This window comes from Cebus imitator, unplaced genomic scaffold (assembly GCF_001604975.1).
Source record: "Cebus imitator isolate Cc_AM_T3 unplaced genomic scaffold, Cebus_imitator-1.0 Scaffold236, whole genome shotgun sequence".
Classification (NCBI taxonomy): Eukaryota; Metazoa; Chordata; class Mammalia; order Primates; family Cebidae; genus Cebus; species Cebus imitator.
In genome coordinates, this window is record NW_016107551.1 from 1,241,927 (window position 1) to 1,264,088 (window position 22,162).

At 40.3% G+C, this 22,162-nt stretch overlaps 1 pseudogene across 1 annotated transcript in view; it reads left to right on the plus strand.

Moving 5' to 3' along the window:
• The window catches only part of LOC108282196, a 56,475-nt pseudogene extending 41,020 nt beyond the window's left edge, over nt 1-15,455 (plus strand). The window contains exon 3 of the transcript XR_001816297.2: nt 14,139-15,455. The product of XR_001816297.2 is annotated as a tripartite motif-containing protein 51-like (transcript). The remainder of the gene's footprint in view (nt 1-14,138) is intronic.
• Nucleotides 15,456-22,162: the final 6,707 nt, after the last annotated feature.

Here is a 22,162-nt window from a genome sequence, read left to right on the forward strand (position 1 = left end):
CACTTTGCTCATAGATTTCCTGTGAAGATTATCTGAGACCACGTGTGTATAGAAAGCACAGTACAGTACCTGGCAAATAATAACCAAGCACTTACATATGTAAAGAAGGAGGTGTGACTGAGAAGCATAGACAATGTAGAGACAAAATGAATTTTATCTCTGAACAGTCATGGGCACCTTTTAAAATCATTGATAAGAAGATGGAAACAAAATTCGAACTTAATTCATCTACTGGTATTAAATGTTTCATATGCATACTAAGATGTTTCTCAAGCATTTCATAAGGATTCCCATCACTACATTAAAGATTTTCTCAATGGTTTCATGACTTCAGAGAGGTAACCACTATTTAGCTTCTCCAACTTTATTAAAAGCATATGTATGATTTAAGAGAAGTATTTTGAAATAATAGGATTTTCACAGCCCTCAATTACTTTTCTGTGGTCATCTGCAAATGCAGGCTACCTGCTTATGTATTTTGATGAGGAAGAAAGGGGAAATTCAGGACCTACATAAATGATGGAAGTAAAATCTAATACAAAATTGAGATTGCTAACACAGCACAGAAGTGCCAAAACTGCATGGATAAGTGATTTTGAAAACCATCAAATAGACATTCCACAAGGTCAACCAAAATGCAGTGTGCCTGAGAGTAATGAGTGACTTTAGTCCAATACTTATTAAAGTTCCCGAGGGAATTCTTTTCTCTTCTACTAGCTTCTTTCCCTTATAGGAGAATATTATGTAATAAATACATTTCATCTTGTGTTTAATTGCCTGGTTTAATAATAAATACCTAACAATTTTTTAAACAATTTTTGCCATGCAAGAGAAATCTGGCTTGGTGTTGGAGTCTCTTGGAGTCAGTGATAAGGAAAAAAGTATACCAAGTAAACTAACAAAACAAAAGATAAGAAAGTCCAATCCAAAATCCAAAGAAGTCCATTTCTTTTCTTCCTTCCTTCATTTTTTCCTCCTTCTCTCCCTTCCTTATTGCCTTTCTTTCTTCTTTAAGCACAAGCAATATGTGACTATTTTGTCATATTCAAATGATATTTTTACAAACAAAAGAACCAAATTTGACAATATGCTGAAGTTGTGTGCCATAGAAATACATAATCTTTGATATTCAGGATTAAATTTACATCGTTAAAAGCAATGATTTTCTGTCTCAACTCTACACCAAAATACCTAAGTGAAAAACCCACTTGACCCTCTTGGTAATATCACAACCAACAGCCAAACAGTTTTATAATTAAATGCACCTTAATATTGTTTCATGGGCATAGCATACACATTACTGCCCTTATGATCTTCAATTGGAGTTGTCTGCACGTCTAAACTTAAGTACTGCTTCTTTGGTGAATAAAAAAAATAGTTGAAGTAGTGTCATGGTTCAAATGTGTCAAAGTTCATTTGTTGGAAAATTAATCCCCAATTTAACAGTGTTAAGAGGTGGGAACTTTCAGAAGTGTTTAGGTCATGAAGGCTCTGTCCTCACGAATGGATTAATGTTGTTATGTTAGAAGTGGGTTTCTGATAAAACGGATAAGCATGGCTCTCTTTCCTCCTCTTTTGCATACATGCTTTTTTCCCTTTCTTCCTTCTGGCATGATATGAGACAGTAAGAAGGCCCTTGACAGATGCAGGCGCCTTGACCTTGGACTTCCCAGCCTCCAGAATTACAAGCCAAATAAATTTCTGTTCATTATACATTACTCTGGAATTCTGTTATAGCTGCACAAAACAAACCAAGACAACTAATTTTAATTTTTAGGATACTCTCTCTTAAATTTCAAAAAATGGCCATAAGGTTTTAAGCCCATGGGCTTTGTCGTCAAACAGATGTGGGTTCAGTCTCAGATTTGTCATTTATTAATCATGATTTTGGAAAATTACTTAATGGATGTACATTCCAGTTTCTCCATCTATACAATGAAGATAATTTTAAAAACTACCTAAAAATTGGTAATGAAGGTTAAATTATTTTATGTGAAGAGCATCAACATACCATCTGACGTATAATTAGCACACAATGCATTTAACTCTGGATACTTAGATTCTGTACTTGTTTAAATTTAGTTTGCTTGTTTGTTTTACCTTGTTTTTAAAAGTCTTGGATCTATGAATGATGGATTGAAAAACAGATCAAATATTTTTCTATTTAAGTCCTGGAGATCACATGCTTATTGAGCATAAGGACTGGCTTAGTTAGCATTTTAACCCCAGACTCTCCCAGGAGGCCTGAGACAGACTAAGCACTGAATAATCAAGTGTTGAGCTTGTCATATTCTCCTCACTTTTCTTTTACTTTTTGCATAACAGATGCTACTTAATGGGTGATTGTGATTCTCCCTAGTCAGCCTTGGGCAGAATTCAGCCATTCTCTTCATTCCCAAAGGAAAATCTACCTCATTGGAACTTGGTTACAAAAATATATATTTACAGGTATTTTTCTGGAGATTTAGCAGTAGGGCAAGAAAGAAGGGTTTATACTACATAGCATGGGTTTTCTTTTCAGATCTCCCAGGTCCCTTTTGGTCTTCAGTCTTAAAGACTTTCCAACAAAGCCCTTCCATCTCTAGTCTCCCTAGTTCAGCATCTTCTCTCACAGCTGATTTCTTTACCCATTTTATACACAAAATAACTTAGCTCCTGTAATCTGGCATCCACATTGCTTTATGTAGTCACATGTTGCTTAATCATGCAATATTCCCTGAGAAATGCAAAATGAGGTGACTCTGTCATTGTGAAAACACAATAGTGTACTTAAACAACCTTAGTGGTATAATGTACTACACATGTGGGCTATACGGCATAGCCTACTGATCCTACACGGCAAATCTGTACAGCATGTTACCGTATTGAATACCACAGACAACTGTATTTGCCTTAAATGTTTACACGATGTTAAGTATTTTTGCATCTAAGTAGATATAATATAGAAAATATTAAATAGAAATATAGAAAACGTAAAGTAAAAATAAAGCATTATAATCTTATGGACCACCATAATATATGGTCCATCTTTGAATGAAACATCATTATGAGATCCATGATTGTACCCTCTTTAAGGTAGGTAAACAAAAATTCTTCCATGCAAATGGTATTGTCTTTCAATTCTATTTTTTCCTTTTCCTATAAAGCTTATATTTAATTATTTATTGTCACACTAACATGAAGACTATCAGAAAAGTTTGCCAATTTAGCATCAACCTACAATATAAAAGGCACTCAGTAAATATTCATTTGTAATACATGTCATTGTAGAATAAATCTGCTTTCTAACTTGTGGGGAGTACATACTTAACGACTTACATGTTCTGTATCTAGTGAGCTTGCATGTGTGTGGATACGCACATGTATGCATGTGTGTGTGTGTGAGCATGTGTGTGTGATGGGGAAACAGTGTTATTCACTTTCTCACACTTACATTAGAGACTCCTTTAAGATTTTTTTCATCAAAAACTTGATCAAATCCTGTGATGCTTTAGCTAATGAGTGAGGATATTATACTCAATTCCAGATGTTGAATCAAAAAGATTATAAAACAGTGTTTCATCAAAGGAAAACAGTGTTTTTGGTAATAACAACAAAGACATACAACTTCTGGGAAAAAAGTAAAGAAAATTGTGACATACTAATTCTCTCATTAGTCTCAGACATAGAAGACTCAGAGATATTCAGTTTGATATTTTTATATTTCCTTCATCCACATTGTCAGTTCTTTTGATCTCTTGCATTTTTATTTTTAATCATCCTTGTATTCCTCTCCTCCTGTGGCCAGTTCCCTGATCCCATTTCTTATTTTCCTGCTATGTTCACTTCTTTCACTTGCTAACTTGATTTACCTGCCTTGCTTGGTATCGGTTTCTAACCTTTTCCCTTATATTCCTCTGACTTCATCTTATCCCCCCAGCTAATCTTTTGACCTTTTTGTAATCTCTTTTCTTTCCACATTATCTTGTTTTCAGAGTTGTCCTTATCTGCTTAGCCCTCAGTCAAGTTCAGGGGAACATTCAATCTGAAAAGTCTTTAGCCTATAAATGGATTACCAGTTGTCTCAGGAGGGTTGGCTCACCAAGATGCCTGAAAAAGAGCCTGTTTCCAAAGCCCCTCCAGAATAGATGAATCCTCCACATTCTCTTCTCTGCTCTTCCACACTGCCTCACCTGCTCAGTGTTTTGAATACTTCAGGCACGATTTCGAAGTAAAAGAGGCATATTGGTTAGCTCAAGTTGTCTCCAATTATTTATTGTTTTCTCACCCTTTTTCCTCTACCTTCTGTCTTAAGGTTTTTAAAGACTGAGGGGCAACTTGGCACAGGCCTGCCTGCATCTTTCAGATTTAAACTGATACTCTAAAAAGCCTGGCCACCTCCAAGGCAAATGTTTCCCAAGTTTCAATTTAGTTTTCATTAGGAACCGGGCAGCCCTGTGCCAGCCTGCCTGCCCATTTAAACAAGGCCTCTCTCAGGGGATTATGCAGTTGCAAGCTGAAATATCTATATGCAAATGAGCCTTTCTGTATTTGCTATCAGCTACCACAGAAATTTTCCATTGCTTCAAAGCTATTTTAAAAAACACTAGAAAAACAGAGAGAGAGAGAGAGAGAGAGAGAGAGAGAGAGAAGAAAATCTCTTTAGCATAGATGGAAACCCTGAAGAAAGAATGGAAGGTTAGCTCCCCGCTTCCCACAACCACCCCCACCTCACTTACCCCTTCTAACAGCTGCAAGAGGTAGAGTATCCACCCCCCAATCCCATGGAACATAAACATATCCTAAGGCAAGATTATTTTACAGTTCTAATTTATCCAAAATAAATAGCTGGGGTAGAACAGAAGTAAGAAAGCTTCTCTTGAGGTGATAAACATAAGGAAGTTCAGAGCTGGTCTGAAGTTTGTAAACAAAATAAATGCTGTATTTTAAAAAGTATAGAATTAAATCTGTGTTATTTGCATAAATATGGGGAACAGCATTGTGGATGTGATGGTGCATGTATTATGTAAACTTAAAAGTATTTTTATGTTTTGAGTTGTAAGGTATATTTGTGAAAATGATGAATATTGTGAGACCTAGTCAAACATGTCTGTTAGTACTTGAGCAGGTCTTCTAGGCTTCAGTTCCTTGTCTATGAATTAGGGACTAAACTAAATCAGTGGTTCTTAAATTATTAGAAGATCCCTCACTACCTTAACTTCGTACTTGGAAACAATTTCAAACTTAAAGAAAAATTAAAAGACTGATATAAGGAACACTCTTTATCCTTCACCCAGATTCTTGTACAGTTAATATTTTGTACCGACTTCTTTACCATTGCTTCAATCAATCTATCTATCTTATCTATCAATTCATCTATCTTATCTATCAATCTATAATTTATTACTGAATGGTTTGAATGTTATATACATAATGCTCCTTTACTTTAAATTTCAGTACAGTTTTCTTTTCAAGTGCATGTGCAAATAATCCATTGCAGAAAAATCTACTATCATTGATTAAAATTCAAAGGCAGCAAATACTTTAACTGACATCTGTAAAGAATCGGTGTGGCCCGCACGTTCTCACTCATAAGTGGATGTTGAACAATGAGATGAGAACACATGGACACAGGGAGGTGAACATCACACACCGTGGCCTGTCGGGGGTTGAGGGAACTAGGGGAGGGATAGCAGTGGGTTGGGGGATTGGGGATGGATAACATTAGGAGACATACCTAATGTAGATGACTAGAAGATGGATGCAGCAAACCACCATGGCACGTGTATACCTACATAACAAGCCTGCATGTTCTGTACATGCACCCCAGAACTGAAGGTATAAAAAAAAAAAAAGAATCGGTGTGGCAAACACTCATTTTCTGATGACCACTAACTCAAAGTAACCTGATGTTTACCCCAATCTTCTGTTTCTCATTTGAAGATGGGCAGAATAGTGAATACTATTTATAATTTGCTTACTTTGTGCCAGACAATTATAAATGTTACTTCACTTAGCCCTACAACAAATGTTCAAAGTAGACATTATGAAGTAGGTATATGAACAAAGGATGGAGAGGAATGAAGTAAATGGTGCTTAGTGTCATTTTAGATAGGCCAGTCAGAAAAGGCCTTCCTGAAAAGATGACATCTAAATGAAGAATTCTGATCCTGTTAAAAAAAAAATTACTGCTTCCCACAGTGACTTTATCCGTTAGGGTCTACATGCAGCTATCAGAGACTCAATTTCAGAAATCCAAAGAAATTAGAAGTTCTTTTATTCATATGCAGAGAAAATTCAGAAGTAGGCAGTTCTAGGCTATTTTATTAACTCTGCAATCATCAAGAACTTAGTCTTCTGTGTTTTCATTATGCATTCTTAGTGCATGCTTTGAATCTTAAAATTCGTCTTATGTCTAAGACGGCTGCTGGAGCTCCAGCGATTAAATTTACATTGGACACAGGCAGTAAGAGGAAAGACAAAATGTCGTATCTCCCTAAGGAGCTCCCCTAAGTCAGCTGGCTTCTTTTAAGTGTTAACTAAAGACCTCTGCTTACGTGTCATTAACTGAGGTAAGCTTGAAAATGTGGGCTTTAGCTGGTAGCAAAGCCATCCAGAATAACATTGGGATTGACTGGTGGAAAGGGGAGAATGATATTGTGTGAGGAGTTATCAGACCTTGATTCAGAGACGTGAAAACAAATCTGAATTCTGTCTTAGTTTGAATTCACCCAAAAGCAGGACCTGAGACTAGTTTATTTAGGAGGGGATCTTAGGAAGTTAGGGAGTTGGAAAATGAGAGCACAGTTGCCAGATTCAGCAAATAACAATATAGAAAGTCCGGTAAATTTAAATTTCTGATTTTTAAAAAGCCAGTAAGTATTTGGTATAAATATGTCCCAGACCTTGCATGAGAAATACTTATACTAAACAAACTATTCACTGTTTATCTGAAATTCAGACTGAGCTGGGTTACCTGGCAGCCCTAGCAGGGAAAAGAGCCATTGAATGGTACAATAATAAATAGGTTATCAGTGTGGAAAACTGAGGTTCCAACTTGGCTGGGCACCTTCTGAGAAACCATATAAAATCTATCTTGGGGCCAGGCGCAGTGGCTCACAACTATAATTCTAGCACTTTGGGTGGCCGAGGCAGGCAGATCACCTGAGGTCAGGAGTTCGAGACCAGCCTGGTCAACATGGTAAAACCCTGTCCCTACTAAAAATACAAAAGAAGTTAGCCAGCCATGGTGGCACATACCTGTAGTCGCAGCTACTTAAGAGGCTGAGGCAAGAGAATCTCTTGAACCCTAGAGGCGGAGGTTGCAGTGAGCCGAGATCGCGCCACTGCACTCCAGCCTGGGCGACAGAGTAAGACTCTGTCTCAGAATAAATAAACAAATAAAATGTATCTTAGAATTGAGCTTCATTAGGACCAAAAGCCTCAGGCATTTTTCCATGGACTCCCCCCACAAGGGCAGCAGTAACAACTCTTTGGCTCTTCAGAATTGTTCTGACTTCTGACTAAGCAAGCTCCTACTGCTTGGGAAGGAAGCACTCCAGCAAAGAAATAGAGAGACGCAGGCATTTAAAGTGGAAAGCATTCCACAGAGTACCTGAAACTGCCCCGACAGGGGCACAGAATTCAGAAGTGAGCCCTGGGGACATGCTGCAGGGAATCAGCAGAGTCAGCTAGGCCCTCTTTTCATTAGCTCTCCGGCTTTACTTCTTGCTCACAAAGAACTCTGTGATTGTCACATGGCTTCCTAAAAGTTACAGGGAGAGAGTGGCTCAGGTCTGAGACCTTCATCTGTGGCTTTCAATGCGCAGGAATCAATGAACACTCTGCTCTTTTATATTGGCCATGGGAGCTCAATGCATCTGCTCCTAAGAAATGTACTTACTTTTGGGGTGCTGACAATGTATGTGTCTGGACCAGTAAGACTGTGGAGCAGGCCTCCAGACAGTGCCAAGAGGCTGTTACAAAGAACGGTATCCTCTGGAGCCCCCTGAGAGAGAGCAAGCTCTCTCCTCGCAGCCCTGCAGCCTGGAAACAGTATTTCAGTGGTTGTGTCACACTCCCTCTATTTTGGATTTTTACAACCTTCATTTTCCAGATGGGCAAGCTGAATTTCTGGTGTGGACACTGCCCCACAAAAAGCTCATCTTGTGTGAATTAGGTAAAGGCTTTGGCTTTAAACCTTAAGCCATTCGTAGCTTAATGAAAAGCACCTGGTAATTATATACTCCTTCATATTTACAAAGTGCGGTCTTGGAGTGATTCAGAGGGGGCTCACATGTCTTAGCAGAGTTTAATTAGCAACAGAAAAAGTGTGAAGTTTCTTTCAGGTCTGTGTCTAACTCCAATAGCTACTACAAAGCGCTCAGGGGTATGGTGTGAAATCAGAATGTTGTGTCTTCTTCTTTGACTGGGTAACTCAGGAGCTGGAGAAAGCTACACTTTAATGCATAAATATGCTTGAGTTACATTTTTACAATTTGATTAGAATACAGGTTAGCATAGGTTCTTCAGGAAGCAGATCCACTTTTCCTATTTCACTTACCTTGCCTACTTCACTCTGTTGCAGGTTTTACCCCCAAAGTACTCCCTCCATAAATTACTTGGCAAGAATCCTAAGACAAGCTCTGAGACAGGTGAGCCTGAGAGGCTCTGAGGTACTTCGTAAGAGGGAAATGATGTAGACTGAAAGAACAAATGAATTATTTTCACTAGGGGACCTGGTCTAACAGAAATAATTTCACATAGACATATTGGTGACAGTTTCCTGTCACTTTAAACTATAAATATTATAAACACCAGTTTGCTAAACTTTCAGTTCTTAGTTTTAAGAACCCTAAACTTTACTCTTAGAATAAAATGATTAACATTCTACGAGCTCTGCACAACTTCTCTTAGGCGGCCACCTTCAAGCAAGAGTATCTAATAGCATGTCTGTCTTTTTGCGGGGATTTGCTGGCATGCAAACTTCACTGGCTAATTTTAATTAGAATCGCAGAATTTTATAGCTGGAACAAATTTTAGGGATCATGTAACCCAGCCCTCTTAGGTTACGAACAAACAGAAGCCAACAAAATCCAATTATTGCCCAGAGTCATTCAGCTACCAAATGGCAGAATAGGGATAATAATCCATTCTTGCAGGCGCAAAATCCAACAGTGTTTTCTGAACCACGTTATCTGTCCTTTACCAAACTTTATGTGATTCAGATGGAGGACAAAGAAAGAAGATCCAACTGTTTCTTTCATTACTAATTGAGTCATATCACCGAGTTTATAAATGAGTTACATTAGTATTTGCTTTCATCTGTTAATGAGTTTGTAATGTTAAATTATAAACTCATCCTCTGTTCCTGTTCTTTTTCTCTCTGCATAAGCTTCAGCCAATGACTACAAATAACAATAATCATATAACTATCCACTGGAGGGAAGAGCTTACAGGCAGAACCACCAATATTGTGTTATTTCAGTTAAGATATAGCTGGAATTTGCCTGAACTAGACTAAATGAACTCAATTCCAATAAGGCTTAGGTTGTCTCTAAATGGAATGAATGTTATGGATAAAAGTATTGTTGTACACATATGTCCACATATACCTTGTCTTTTGCCTTGAAAGATGGAATTATAGAGAATAAAAAAGAAATCCTGTAGAGTCCAGCCATTTCCCTATGATCTAACAAAATCACTGTTTCCTTTTTCTTAATTATAGCTACCTGAGCACAGTGACCTTTATACCCATTAGGTTGATCTTCAAACACAAGCAGACTCGCCGGTCTTGAAAGATTACAAACCCCAAAGCCACTGGACATTTGTTTCTTATTGAATTTTTTGTCTCAGTTTTCAACAAAAGTAAGACCTCCTAAAGGAAAGGTTTCTGTCTTAAGTAATATAATTTGGCTACTGGGAATTTACATTAGATTCTCCTCTGTAATTAATAGTGTTATAGCAAAAGGGAGAATATTCCCCCCTCAGGTGTCCAGTGCTAATGATGTAATCTTTTCCCTCATGATACCATGGCAGTGACTGCCATTTCCCAGTTCACAGTAAGTCTTAAAGTGGTAACAGTTGAGAAAGGTCCGTTTACCCTTTTAAACTCTAGAAAAGAGAGCCTTTGACAGCTTCAATTTTCAGCCTGGTTATTTCTGCAGTTCCTCTGTTGAAAAATTTCAACCCCATATTAAATTGAAGATGGTTTACCATTATTCTCAAACCTCCCAAATGATCCATTACTAACATCCAATTCAATCTAAGAGTGATAGTTATGTTAACAAGTTATATGGTCCTGAAGGGCACATAGCATTTGGTGTGGTCGTATTGAGAGCCCTCTTCTAAGTTACAGACTGCCTGCTTCTCACTGCATCCTCACGTGGAGGAAAGAGAGAGAAAAGCAGGTTTCTTATGTCTTCATTTTTTGTTTGAGACAGTCTCGTTCTTTCCTCAGGTGAGAATGCACTAGTACAATCACAGTTCACTGTAGCCTTAAACTCCTGTGCTCAAATGATCCTCTGGCCTCAGCCTCCAGAGTAGCTGGGACCGCAGGCGCACATCGCAACACTTGATTAACTTCTTTATTCTTTGTAGATACAGGTCTCACTATGCTTCCCAGGCTGCTCTCAAACTCCTGGCCTCAAGTGATCCTCTGGTGTCAGCCTCCCAAAGTGTTTGGATTATAGGTGTGAGCCACTATGCCTGCCCTCTCACATTTTTTCATAAGAGCAGCCATCCCATTCATGAATGCTCCACACTCATGAGCTAATTGCTTCCCAAAGGCTTCACTTCCAAAAATTACCACAATGGGAGTAGGATTTCAACATGTAAATTTTGAGGGTACACTAACATTCAGTCCATTGCACCCTCTGTAGACACGATGCTAATTTACATTTCCCTCAGCAATAGGTGGATTTATCATTTTCTCCACATTCTTTCCAATAAATTATTGCAGTTTTTTTTAATCTGATAAGTGAAAACTGAACCTGCTATTCTTAATTTGCATTTGATTATGAGACATGTTTAAATGACATTTGTGTTCATATTCCTTAATCGTTAATTCATTGTCTATCAGTTTTCCACCATTTTCCTATTTATTGGGGCTCTTTACATATTCATTAAAGAGACCCAATGTCATGGGTCTCCAAAGAGTATTTTTGTATCGAGTATATCCACTTCTGCAACACAAAAAATTGACAAAGTAGTTTTGTTTCCCAAAAAGTACTAGCTTATAATGGAATTCTACGGTGTAAACTTTAGTCAATGCCCATAGCTACATACGAGTTGTTACCCAAAGCATGGATTATTTCTGTTTATTCTTCCATTGTCAAGTCAGCATTTCCCAAAATTTATTCAATGGAACATTAAATGTATATAATTCATAAGAAGGGGGCAGATGGAGTAAAATAAGAAATACTCTATAGACAAATAATCTTGATTTAAAACATAGTTAAATGAAATGCTTTCTTTAAGGATTAATCAAAGTTGTAATGTGCCAAATCTTTATGAAACAAGCATAGTACAAACGTTTCAAAATTATTTGCCTGCATACCTACCTCCTGAGACTAGTATTCTGCTAGACACAGTTTGGGAGGTAGTCCTTTAAAGTAAAGACCTTTACTTTGATTATGACTATTATTAAATTGTTCGCTTTGTAACGAGCCTTGAATTTCACAAGTAACAGCAAATACTTCTCATGCTATTATTCCTGATAATTAAATTTTAAGTCGTGACAATAAATCATTACCTGGTAACATCATTCATTCACACTAGGGTTTTAATGTATGTGTCCCCCCAGAATTGATAATTTAGAACTTAAACCTCAAGGGGTTGGTATTAACAGATGGGGCCTTTGGAAAGTGGAGCCTTTGGGCAGGCCATAAAGGCTCCACCCTCAAGGATAGGATTTGTGCACTTACAAAAGGGCTAAAGGGAATGAGTTCATCAATTTTTGATTTTTTGTCTTTGTCCCTATAAAGAATAGCAACAAGGCACCATCTTTGAGGCAAGAAACAGTCCCTCCCCAAACACTGAATCTGCCAGCACCTTCATCTTGGACCTCCACAACTGTGAACAATCTATTTCTGTTGTTGACAAGCTACGCAGTCTAAGATGTTTTGCTATTGCAGCCCAAACAGACTAAAACAATTTGATTTTCTACTTATTCCTTCACAACACAAATATTAAGTTGTGACCCGCCTCCAAAGACATATGTTGGCATGTTGGAGCGTGTTATGAACTCCTCATAGATCTGAATACATTTACTATTTCCTCAGTAGTTCATGCTTATGGAATTCTTTTGGGACCTGTGGAGACAAACACAAATCGGATGGAATGTGGGAGCTCACTGTTTTGAAATTAGGCACCAAAATACTCTCTCAAGTGCCTTGTGTAAAATGTTTGTCTTATCAACGTCACCTTCAATGTTACAGCTGGCATGCCCAAAGCATCAGTGGGAGATAGTGACTGAGCTAGAGCTGACACTCAGGTACCAGAAGCTGTCACAAAACCTGTACCCTGGAGACACAGTTATACCCTTCCTGAAGCTGAGCTCAAGTGAACAAGACCACGTGTTAGAATAGTCACACTCACTGCTTCTAACCAAATACATTTCTTTTTCCTTTCTAGATTCTAAATCACACCCAATATGTACTTATAAAACCCTCCATGGGAGGAATTTGAATCCACTTGAGCAGGAATGGGAGACACCTGTGAAACTATTACATGTGAGTTCTGAGAAGTGTGGATTGCTACAAATAGTCCAGGCTTTGGAATTCACAAATGTGGGCTCAGCTTTTGGGCTCGCACATTCCTCTGTGGCCTCTGTTAAGTTACCAAACCTCTCTGTTCTGAGTTTATTTTTCTGTGGAGTAAAAATAGTTTTCTCATAGGATTATAATGAATATCCAGTGAGGTGAGTTTTTGCAGTGAGTCAGTTTTCACCACGAGGCACTTTTCATGGTTCCCAGAAAGCACAGTCACAAGACACGAAAAGAAAACTTTGGCAAGTAGCGTAGAGCAGGGGTCTCCAACCCCTGAGCCATGGACTGATGGGGGGGCTGGGGCCTGTTAGGAACCGGCCCACACAGCAGGAGGTGACTGGCAGGTGAAGGAGCATTACTGATTGAGCTCTGCCTCCTGTGAGATCAGCACTGGCAGTGGGTTCTCAGAAGAGTGCGAACCCTATTGAGAACTGCACATGTGAAAGATCTAAGCCTGTATGCTCCTTATGAGAATCTAATGCCTGATGATGTAAGGTGGAACAGTTTCATCCCAAAAATCCCCCTCCCACTACTCACCCCCCACTTCCATGAGGGTTATTTTCTGGTAGGAATAGCATATCACTAAAGCAGGCCTTTTAATATTAAATTTTTAAAAAAGCAAAATTAAAGAAGTTTAAAAAATTGTAATTTTTTAAAAAGCAAAATTATAGAAGTTTAGATTTGAATCAAATGTGTAGGGTTTCTAGGTAATTTTTACAGAATTGCTTGTGGCTTCAACTGTCTCTGACCTCTGCTTTTGGTGGAGATGGGGACGGGGCTGGAGTCAACACACTTGTAATTTTGTATCCTGATGTCGTTTCTCCCAGTGTGAAACATTCCATTTCCTTGTTAAGACTGCTGAAGAATTTTTTTTTCTTTTATAATAAGAAACAAACCCCACCTTTATTCCTTCACTTTCCCCACCATACTCTGGTTCATGTGTTGGTTGCAGCAGGCCAGCTGTGGTTTCCTCTTGCCATGATGACTTTTAATTGCCATGTACAGTATGATCAAAGTTAAATAACTCCTCATTCTAAACAAACTCTGTAACTGCCCAGAGCAGCACTTATAATTCAGCCTAACCTAAAAAGAAACACAAGGGTATATGATGTATTTCCAGTTTTCATAAGCAGGTCTTTGAAGTAAAAGCCTGTGAGAAAGGGCATACTTAGGTAGGTGTGGTCTTCAAAGATTCAAATAAAAAGATGTAGAAGATTCACATTTTGAAAAGCTCAGTATTCTCCAGAGGGGAAGGGCAGTACTTAGAGTTTAAGTGCTTTCAGGTGACCTCTGAAGGTCACCTGAATTTTTTTTTGCAGTGAATGAGCTCCTGACCTTGAGGAGTGCTTAACAGAATTTTTTTGGAAGAAGCACTGTGGGAAACATTCACAGATCCCTGGGAAACATAATTTCTGGAATCTTGCAAATATTGCACAGGGCAATCGCCTGCCCCAATTGCATGAACTGCTTCCTAGACCCAGTCACAACAGACTGTGGGCACAACTTTTGCAGGCCCTGTTTGTACGTCAGCAGGCCGGACATCCCAGCTCCTGCTCAGGGCTCTAAATGCAAGATGGAAATTTGGAGGAGGGAACTCTGAGGAGCAATGTGTGGGACTCACAGGCAGACAAAGAAGATGTTCTGTGAAGTGGACAAGAGCCTGCTCTGTTTGCTGTGCTCCAACCCTCAGGAGCACTAGGATCGCAGACACTGTCCATTGACTGGGCTACTGAGGAATGCCGGGAAAAGCTCCTAAAGAAAATGCAGTTTTTAATCAGAAAAAGCTTGTGAAAGTCTCAGAAACCTGAACACGGAAACCACAAGAACCAGATGCTGGAAGGATGATGTGAGTTTAAGGATACAAGCAATCAGAGCGGAATATCGGAAGATGCCGGCATTTCTCCATGAAGAAGAGCAACATCATTTGGAGAGGCTGCCAGAAAAGGGCGAGGACATTTTTCTGCAACTCAATGAAGGCAAAGCCAGAATGGAACATTGGAGGGAGATGGTAAGAGGAGTGGATGAGGAGCTGAAGGAAACGGGCCATAAACCAGATGTGGAGCTACTCCAGTGCTTTGGAGATGCGGTATGCAGGTGTGAGGCTCTGCTGCTGAAAGTGCCCAGCCTGTAAATCCAGAGCTCAGTGCAGGGCCCACCGTGGGACTGGGGGACAGGCTCAGTGAATTCAGAGTCGATATCACTCTGCATCCTGAAAGAGCCAATAGTGGTACTTCCTGCATGGAGATTTCAGAAGCATGAATGTTGGGTGTGACCCTCAAGATGATCCCCATATCACTGCAACACCTGGATGTGTTCTTTCTGGTTCTTTTCTGTTCACCCTGGATGGGGTGCTCAGACTTTCACATCTGGAAAATATTACTGGGAGGTTCACATGCGGGACTTTTGCCATTAGGCTTTTGGAGTCTGTAACAATTACTGGAAAAAGAAGACACAGAATGACTAGATGAAGAGAAGGGACCCTTTCTTCTTGGATGTGTTAAGGAGGATGTTCACTGCAGTCTCTTTACCACTTCCACACTTAGGGTACAATATGTTCCAAGACCTACCCACCAAGTGGGAGTTTTCCTGGATTGTGAAGATTGAACCGTGATCTCTGTTGATGTTGATCAAAGTTCCCTTATACACACCATCACTAATTGTTCCTTCTCGCCTCCTCTCAGGCCTATCCATTGCTGTAGTCACTTCTGAACCGGGACAAATCAGAAATGTGCCCACATGTGGGAACAACTTTATCCCAGGAAGTCTTCTTTTTTGCGCCTCACCAGAGAGGACAAATAAATTATATTTAACGTCTTTAGTTATCCTTCTAATGTCATCAAAACTCATTAAGAGTATTTTCATGATATTTAATAGAAACATTAAAAAAATTTATTTTGGCCTCTTTTAAAATACAGAACTTTATTTTGGTTACTGACGTTTTTGTTACTGTTGGTTAACAGAAAAGTCATTTCTTAGAAAATAGTAAAGGCAGCATTTTGTACAGTGACTCACATTGGGGCCACCAAACAAGTGCAAAGGACAGTGCCAGGGACAGAAGAGGCCAGCACTCTTGTGCCCAGTGCTCCTGGCTCCCTCTACCCCCTCCCATCACACCCAACACAGCAGCACCGAGGGCCCCATAGAGCCGGCCACGCACCCAAGTGCACGACAGCGACCCCTGCAGGCTGCTGAGGGCCCCACAGGAAAGGCCCAGTGGGAAGGGATTGTTCAGGCTGAGCTGGCCCTGCATCCAGCCCCTTCCTCAAGCTGTGGGGTCTGGGCTCGCCTGGCTTTGGGACTTGGACACATTCACAGCACGGTTCAGTAAAGTCCTTTGGGAGCTGGCCTTTCTCTCCTCACTCAGGCCACTAATCCTACCCCAGTCCCAGGCTGGGATCTGGGGACACACAGATGTGGCCCTACCTATTGGGAGCACACAGGTGAGTGCTGGGGGGCAGGCTGTGGACCCAGAAAGCTCCAGGACAAGGCAGAAAGTGCTCAGTACTCTGAGAGGGAGCGGAGAAAGGCCACTGAGGCCTAGAGGCGGAAAGAAGGCAGGGAGAGCTATGCGGAGGTGGCAGTGTCGGCTAAACCTCGAGGAAGGAGGACATGCAGTTGGCAGAGAAGGGCATGCCGGGAGGAGGAAAGAGCATGAGCCAAGGCCCAGAGAGTGGGGGGCATGGCAGGGACAGCAAGGGCCAGTGCTTCTCCATGAGAACAGATGCAAATGAGAGGCCCAGGTACCAGGACAGGGTGGTACCCAGGAGGGGTGGCTGGTGTGGGCATGCTCACGTGGGGTTTGAATCCTCCTGCATTTGGCAGCTCGTTGGGGATGGAGCAGAGCCTCGTGCATCCCTGTCCACCCAGCCTAGCACCTGCCTGCACGCCGGGGCCACACCTGTTTCAGCATGTCCCCTTATCATCCCTGGGGCAGCCTTTCCCTTTCTGGGGGGCTCCAATTCCTCCCAGTTCCTTCCTCCCACCCACGTCCATGTCCAAGTCCTCAAGTCAACCAAATTCAACTCCTCCAGCCTCCAGAGACAGTTGGGAGGGTGTGGTGGGTCCCTAAAGGGATCAAGAGAGAGACATGTCTAGTAGAGGGGAAAATTCTGGGGCAGTTGTCTCTCTCCACTTCACTAGAATCACTTCCCACCACCAGAAGTAAATCTGCTGTTTCCTGAGACGAGTCTGCGTTTGGTGAGTGTAAAACACAGTTCCCTAGAACTTAAAGAAAATCGTGACCAAAAGCTTCAGCATTTGAGTTCTCCCAGCTCTTCACAATTTTTATGTGGCTGGAAACTCACCAGCTTCTATCCCATTTCCCACTTCCTTCTTGCTAAGGACTGTGGCCCTGAAGTGTTCTGGAGGTACCCTGTTTTGGAGGCCTGGGACCCATTTGTTGAGGGGGTTAGTGAGGGGGTTCAGAGTCTTCTCAGGCACTATTTCCACATTAGCTTCTCTAAGCACCCGTCCAGGCTTGGCCCTGAAGCAGGTCTGTGTCCTCACAGGATGGTGCAGAAGACACAGCAGTGTCTTCCATGAAATCAGTCCCTGGTGCCAAAAAGGTTGGGGACTGCTGGTCTAGACACTGTGGGTTTCATATGAGTCACAGAACTAAGTTAGCTCTCTTGGGGCCAGTGTTAATCAATGCAGCCCAGAGAGGAGAAATAATGGATCCCTTCCATTCAAGTGGTTCTTAAACTCTTTGTGATAATAAGTTTATAAATACTCTCCTGAAAAAAAAATGCACAAAACTTTACCCACAATGTTTGGGGGTCATGGACTCCCAGCAACCCTTCATGGATCTGCAAAGGAAGCATAGGGACTCCTACATAGGAGAGACATTAGTGGTAAAATAGGTCACTCAGCTCTTTCTCTCTTTCATGGAAATGTACACCATCTTTTCTTTTCTTTCTTTCTTGTTTTCTTTTTTAACGTTTTAAAGTTTTCCTTTCAGGAAAAACGCTTTAACAAGAGCAGCGTGATTTGGACCACTTTGATCTGTCATACCCTTTGGGGCACCTGCTTTTCCCATCCTGACACAGGAACACCGCTCTCTTATCTACTGACTGGGAGAATATCAGGGCTGTCATCCTCTGCCAAAGCTCCCACAATTTGTTCAGGTGCCTGGCACGCTTTGATAACCTTTAACCTCTGTTATTTCATGTGTCCCACATTAAAGGTCATTAACTCTCATCACCAGAATGTCAGGAAGAAGGTGGAGCTTGCAGCACCTTCCTTGTAATATTATGGGATGGGATGACTGCTGTCCAGGAGATATATTCCACTGGGGAACAATGAGTCAATTTATTTGAAAATTCCTCACAAATAAAATCTCGTATAACCAAGTAGCAGTCTATGGAACAACACTAGACAAATGTTCACTTACTTCTGTCTTTGAGGCCAGTATTAAAACTAAGAATTTTGTTTCACAACAACACGTGGTATTTCACAGCTCCTGATTGTTCTAATTCTGACGTTCCATTTAGCTTCCCATTTGCCAAGATTGGTTAGAAGAGTCTTCTTTTCAAACATCTTTCCCTCTGAATTAGACTGTAGAAAAGCCCCAGGGGCTTACATGTCCCAAGACATTGGAGAGAGTCCTGGGCCCAAGGTTACCATGGCCACTGCAGAAAGCCACGATTCCGTTCAAAAGCAGGCTGGACACAAGATCTGCACTAAAGGCTTCTGAGGTCTGGCTGTTTTGTGCTTAATCACTTTCTAGTATCTTTAGAAACACAATGCTGGTCTCTAATTTTCCTGCAGTGGACAAGCGGTGTAGGGGAAAGAAGATACTTTTTGGGTCACCAAGTGTGGCTACAGCAACAAACAAACAAAACAAAATAATGAGAGCCAATGTTACATATGTAGCAGCTTTTCATGTCACCTTATCAGGATCACTACTGACCGCCTGGTAAAAGAAAGATCCCAAGTCCCTTTGTCTTGGGACTCTATAGAAATGTCCTGAACTATTTGAACTGCTGCTCAAATTGGGTAGATAAGACACTGAGAGAGTCTATGATTGTCAGGGACTTAAGGAGATACTGTTTTCTGGATAAATTATAGAAATTACTACAATCACTTGGTATTTGGTAGACTCCATTATTTGAATTCTATTAATACACTTGTTTAGATTGCAGGGAAAGGTTATTCTTTCCATTCTCACCATGCCCCCATAGCATATTATTATTTATAATAATGTTTTAAAGTGTCTTATACTTCCGTTTGTTTTATTTTTATTTTTTCATGTGGGCCACTGATGCATAGAAAATAACTTTATTGCTAAATAAATGCTCTTTGGAAATGACAAGTCACTAATGTACTAAAAGAATGTTGTATTGTTGCACGGACTGCAACTGCTGTGATGATTGCAGTGTCTTACATTATTCCTCATACTTCTGTTAAGTTTCCATTCGACAGCTGAGCAAAAGAGAAAAGAACGAGTGACAGATGTTGGATCTCCAGCAGAAACTGTACAATCTTGAGAACTGAAGATTAGAAGCCAACAGGCCCTGGTCCTAATGATAGTGTCCTTGACAATGGCCTCATATCTCAGTTTCTCCATCCTGAGAAGATTAATGGCATAGCAGGTCTCACACGTTAGGAGGGCAAGTTTGAAATATCAAGGTTCTCCTTTCCTTAATACGTCTCCTCTCAATTCCTTTCAGTTTCCATTGAGTGACAACCAAGGAAGGACCCTAAGAGACAGGCAGGATAGAGGTTGGGATGGGGGTGGCATTGCTTTTCCTCTTTCATAGCCTGATTTCTGCTTTACCCTTTTTCTTCTTTTCTCTGGTATCAGTCTCTTCTTCGTGTGTCTCACAAGTACTTTCTCATGTTACCAGTATCATCCACAAACATTCTTATGTGGCCTCTTCCTCTACTCTACTGGACTGCTTCTAGCCATCATTTTACTTTATTTTCATACAAAAGGACTTGGAATGCTGTGGTTTAAATAAGAATGAGAGGCTAGAACTGTAATTTACGGAGTGACTAGTTAAGTGTGTGTGTTTATTTCCTAAGGGTGCCACAAACCAGTGCCTTAAAACAACAGACATTTATTCTCTCACAGATCTGGAGGCCAGAGTCCAACATCAAAGGGTGGTGGCATGGCACTTGCTCTGGAGGCTCCAGAGGAAAAGCCTTCCTTGTTTCTTCCAGTTTCATGTGGAAGCTGCATCAGCTCAGTCTCCCCAGTCTCTGCCTCTGTCTTCACATGACCTTCTCCTCTACTCTGTGTCCGTGTGTCAACAAGAACACTTGTCACTGGATTTATGGCCCACTCAGACCGATCAGGATAATCTCGTTTTGAGATTCTAACATCTGCAAGACCTCATTTCCCAAATAAGTTCACATTTCCAGGTTCTGACATGTGTGGACAAATGTTTGTTTGGGGCCACTACTCCAAACCCAAAGCCATGTGTATTAATAATTCATGAAATCTCTTAGGTAGGCAACAGAAACTCCAGTGTACAGATGAGAAAACTGAAGTCCAGGGTTGTTAAGTAACTTAATAGGAAGTGGTGAACCCAGAATTCAAGTTTAGGCCAATGTGACATCAAAGTTTACTAAACCATATCTAAAAAGCACACCAGTTTTTGTCACCACTAATCTTCTTTGTGGCATCCAAAGGTAGACACAAAACCACCCCAACAAAAGGGAGATATTAATGTCTCCAGTAAATACAAAGCATTCTCTAACCTAATACATTTTCTTTCATTTCCCGCTACAATGAACTTTCCAGATACAGACTCACACATTAAAAAAAAAAAGCCAAAATTTTAATTTATTAAAAAGTCTATATTAAAAGTAAAAATGGCATGAAAGTAGGTATTAAATTTCTGACATAAGATGGGGAGAAAAAAGGTAACTGTGCCTCTTCATTTCTGTACATTAAAAAAAAATGGGGTCCATGACCTCAAACGTATTCTCTGCTGAATGGATTTTGAAAATCAAAGAACTTCAGCCAACTGGCTCAATTTTTCTGTATTAGAGGAGGACACACCAGCAGTTTTTTCCGCACGCAATCCAATATTTCCACTGACCTTCTGAACATGTCCACATGGATATCCTGACATCACTTCAAATTGAACTCCAGCATCGTTTTTCTCCCAACATTGCTATTTCTACCTCCTTCCGTTGCTGTCATCATGCTCCCATTTACCAAGTTCAGAATTATGTGGCTCACGGAATTTTGTTGCTCTTTTCTGCATGCATTCCTTTATTCCCCAAATGTTTTGGATATTTCCTCTGGGCCAAACACCATGCTGGGCACTGGAGATAAAAACCTCTCAAAAGACAAATATAATTGTGCCCTTCTGGGAATTGATAGTCTAGAAAGAAAAACTGACACTGAGCACCTAATGACAAATTTGAATCTTGATATAAAAGAGAAAGCAAAGGTTGCAAATAGAAGAGTGTTTCTGGAGAATCAAATTCATCCCTTTCTCCTCTGTTCTGCTCTTATTATAATTTTTATCATACCTGTTTTTTCCCCCCGAGGGTCATCCTAGAACGTTTATTCTATTAATGTGTAAATTTATTTGGCTATGAGTTCTATTTAAAATATATATATATATATATATATATATATATATATCCATAGGTTTACGGGAAACAGATGGTATTTGGTTACATGAATAAGTTATTTAGTGGTGATTTATGAGATTTTGGTGCTCCCATCATTCAAGCACTATACACTGAACCCAATTTATAGTCTTTTATCCTTCATGGCCTTCCCATTCTCTCCCCAAGAGTCCCCAAAGTCCATTGTATCATTCTTATGCCTTTGCATCCTCATAGGTTAGCTCCCACTTATAAGTAAGAACATATAATGTTTGGTTTTCCAGTCATTCAGAATAATACTGACTTCTTGAGGTAGGCTCTCTGCCTTTAGTCCAACCTCCTATGACCCATCCTGGGGGCTACTCTATACTGAAACTTCCCATGCCTCCCCTAATCATACGTTACTCTCCTCTTATGAGCTTTCAATAACACCCTTTTGCTTTACAGACTCTAATCTTTTATGTGGCATTTAAGACTTTCTTTTATGTGAACCCAACCCCTTTCAATCCTGAATAGAGATTTTGAGGAAGCTGGGGAAGAGGCTTAGGGTTCTCCCTTATATTGAGAGCCTGGTATTGCTCTATAATAAGCCCTATTAGTCCCATGAAACTTCTGTAATAGTCAACCTGCCCACTCATTCATCTATCCTAAGATATCTGACTCATCGCAAAACTGAACATTTATTCAAACTCTTCTCCCAAGTATGCCCGCTTTCCTCTTCCCTATCTCTCAAAATGCTATCCCTGCTTCAAAGAGCATTACTCTAAAACTTCCCTGACTCCAAGGTCTTTATCTCTTTTTCCTGAAATCAACACATTCATTGTCACATCTTTGGGTGAGGGAGTTCAACT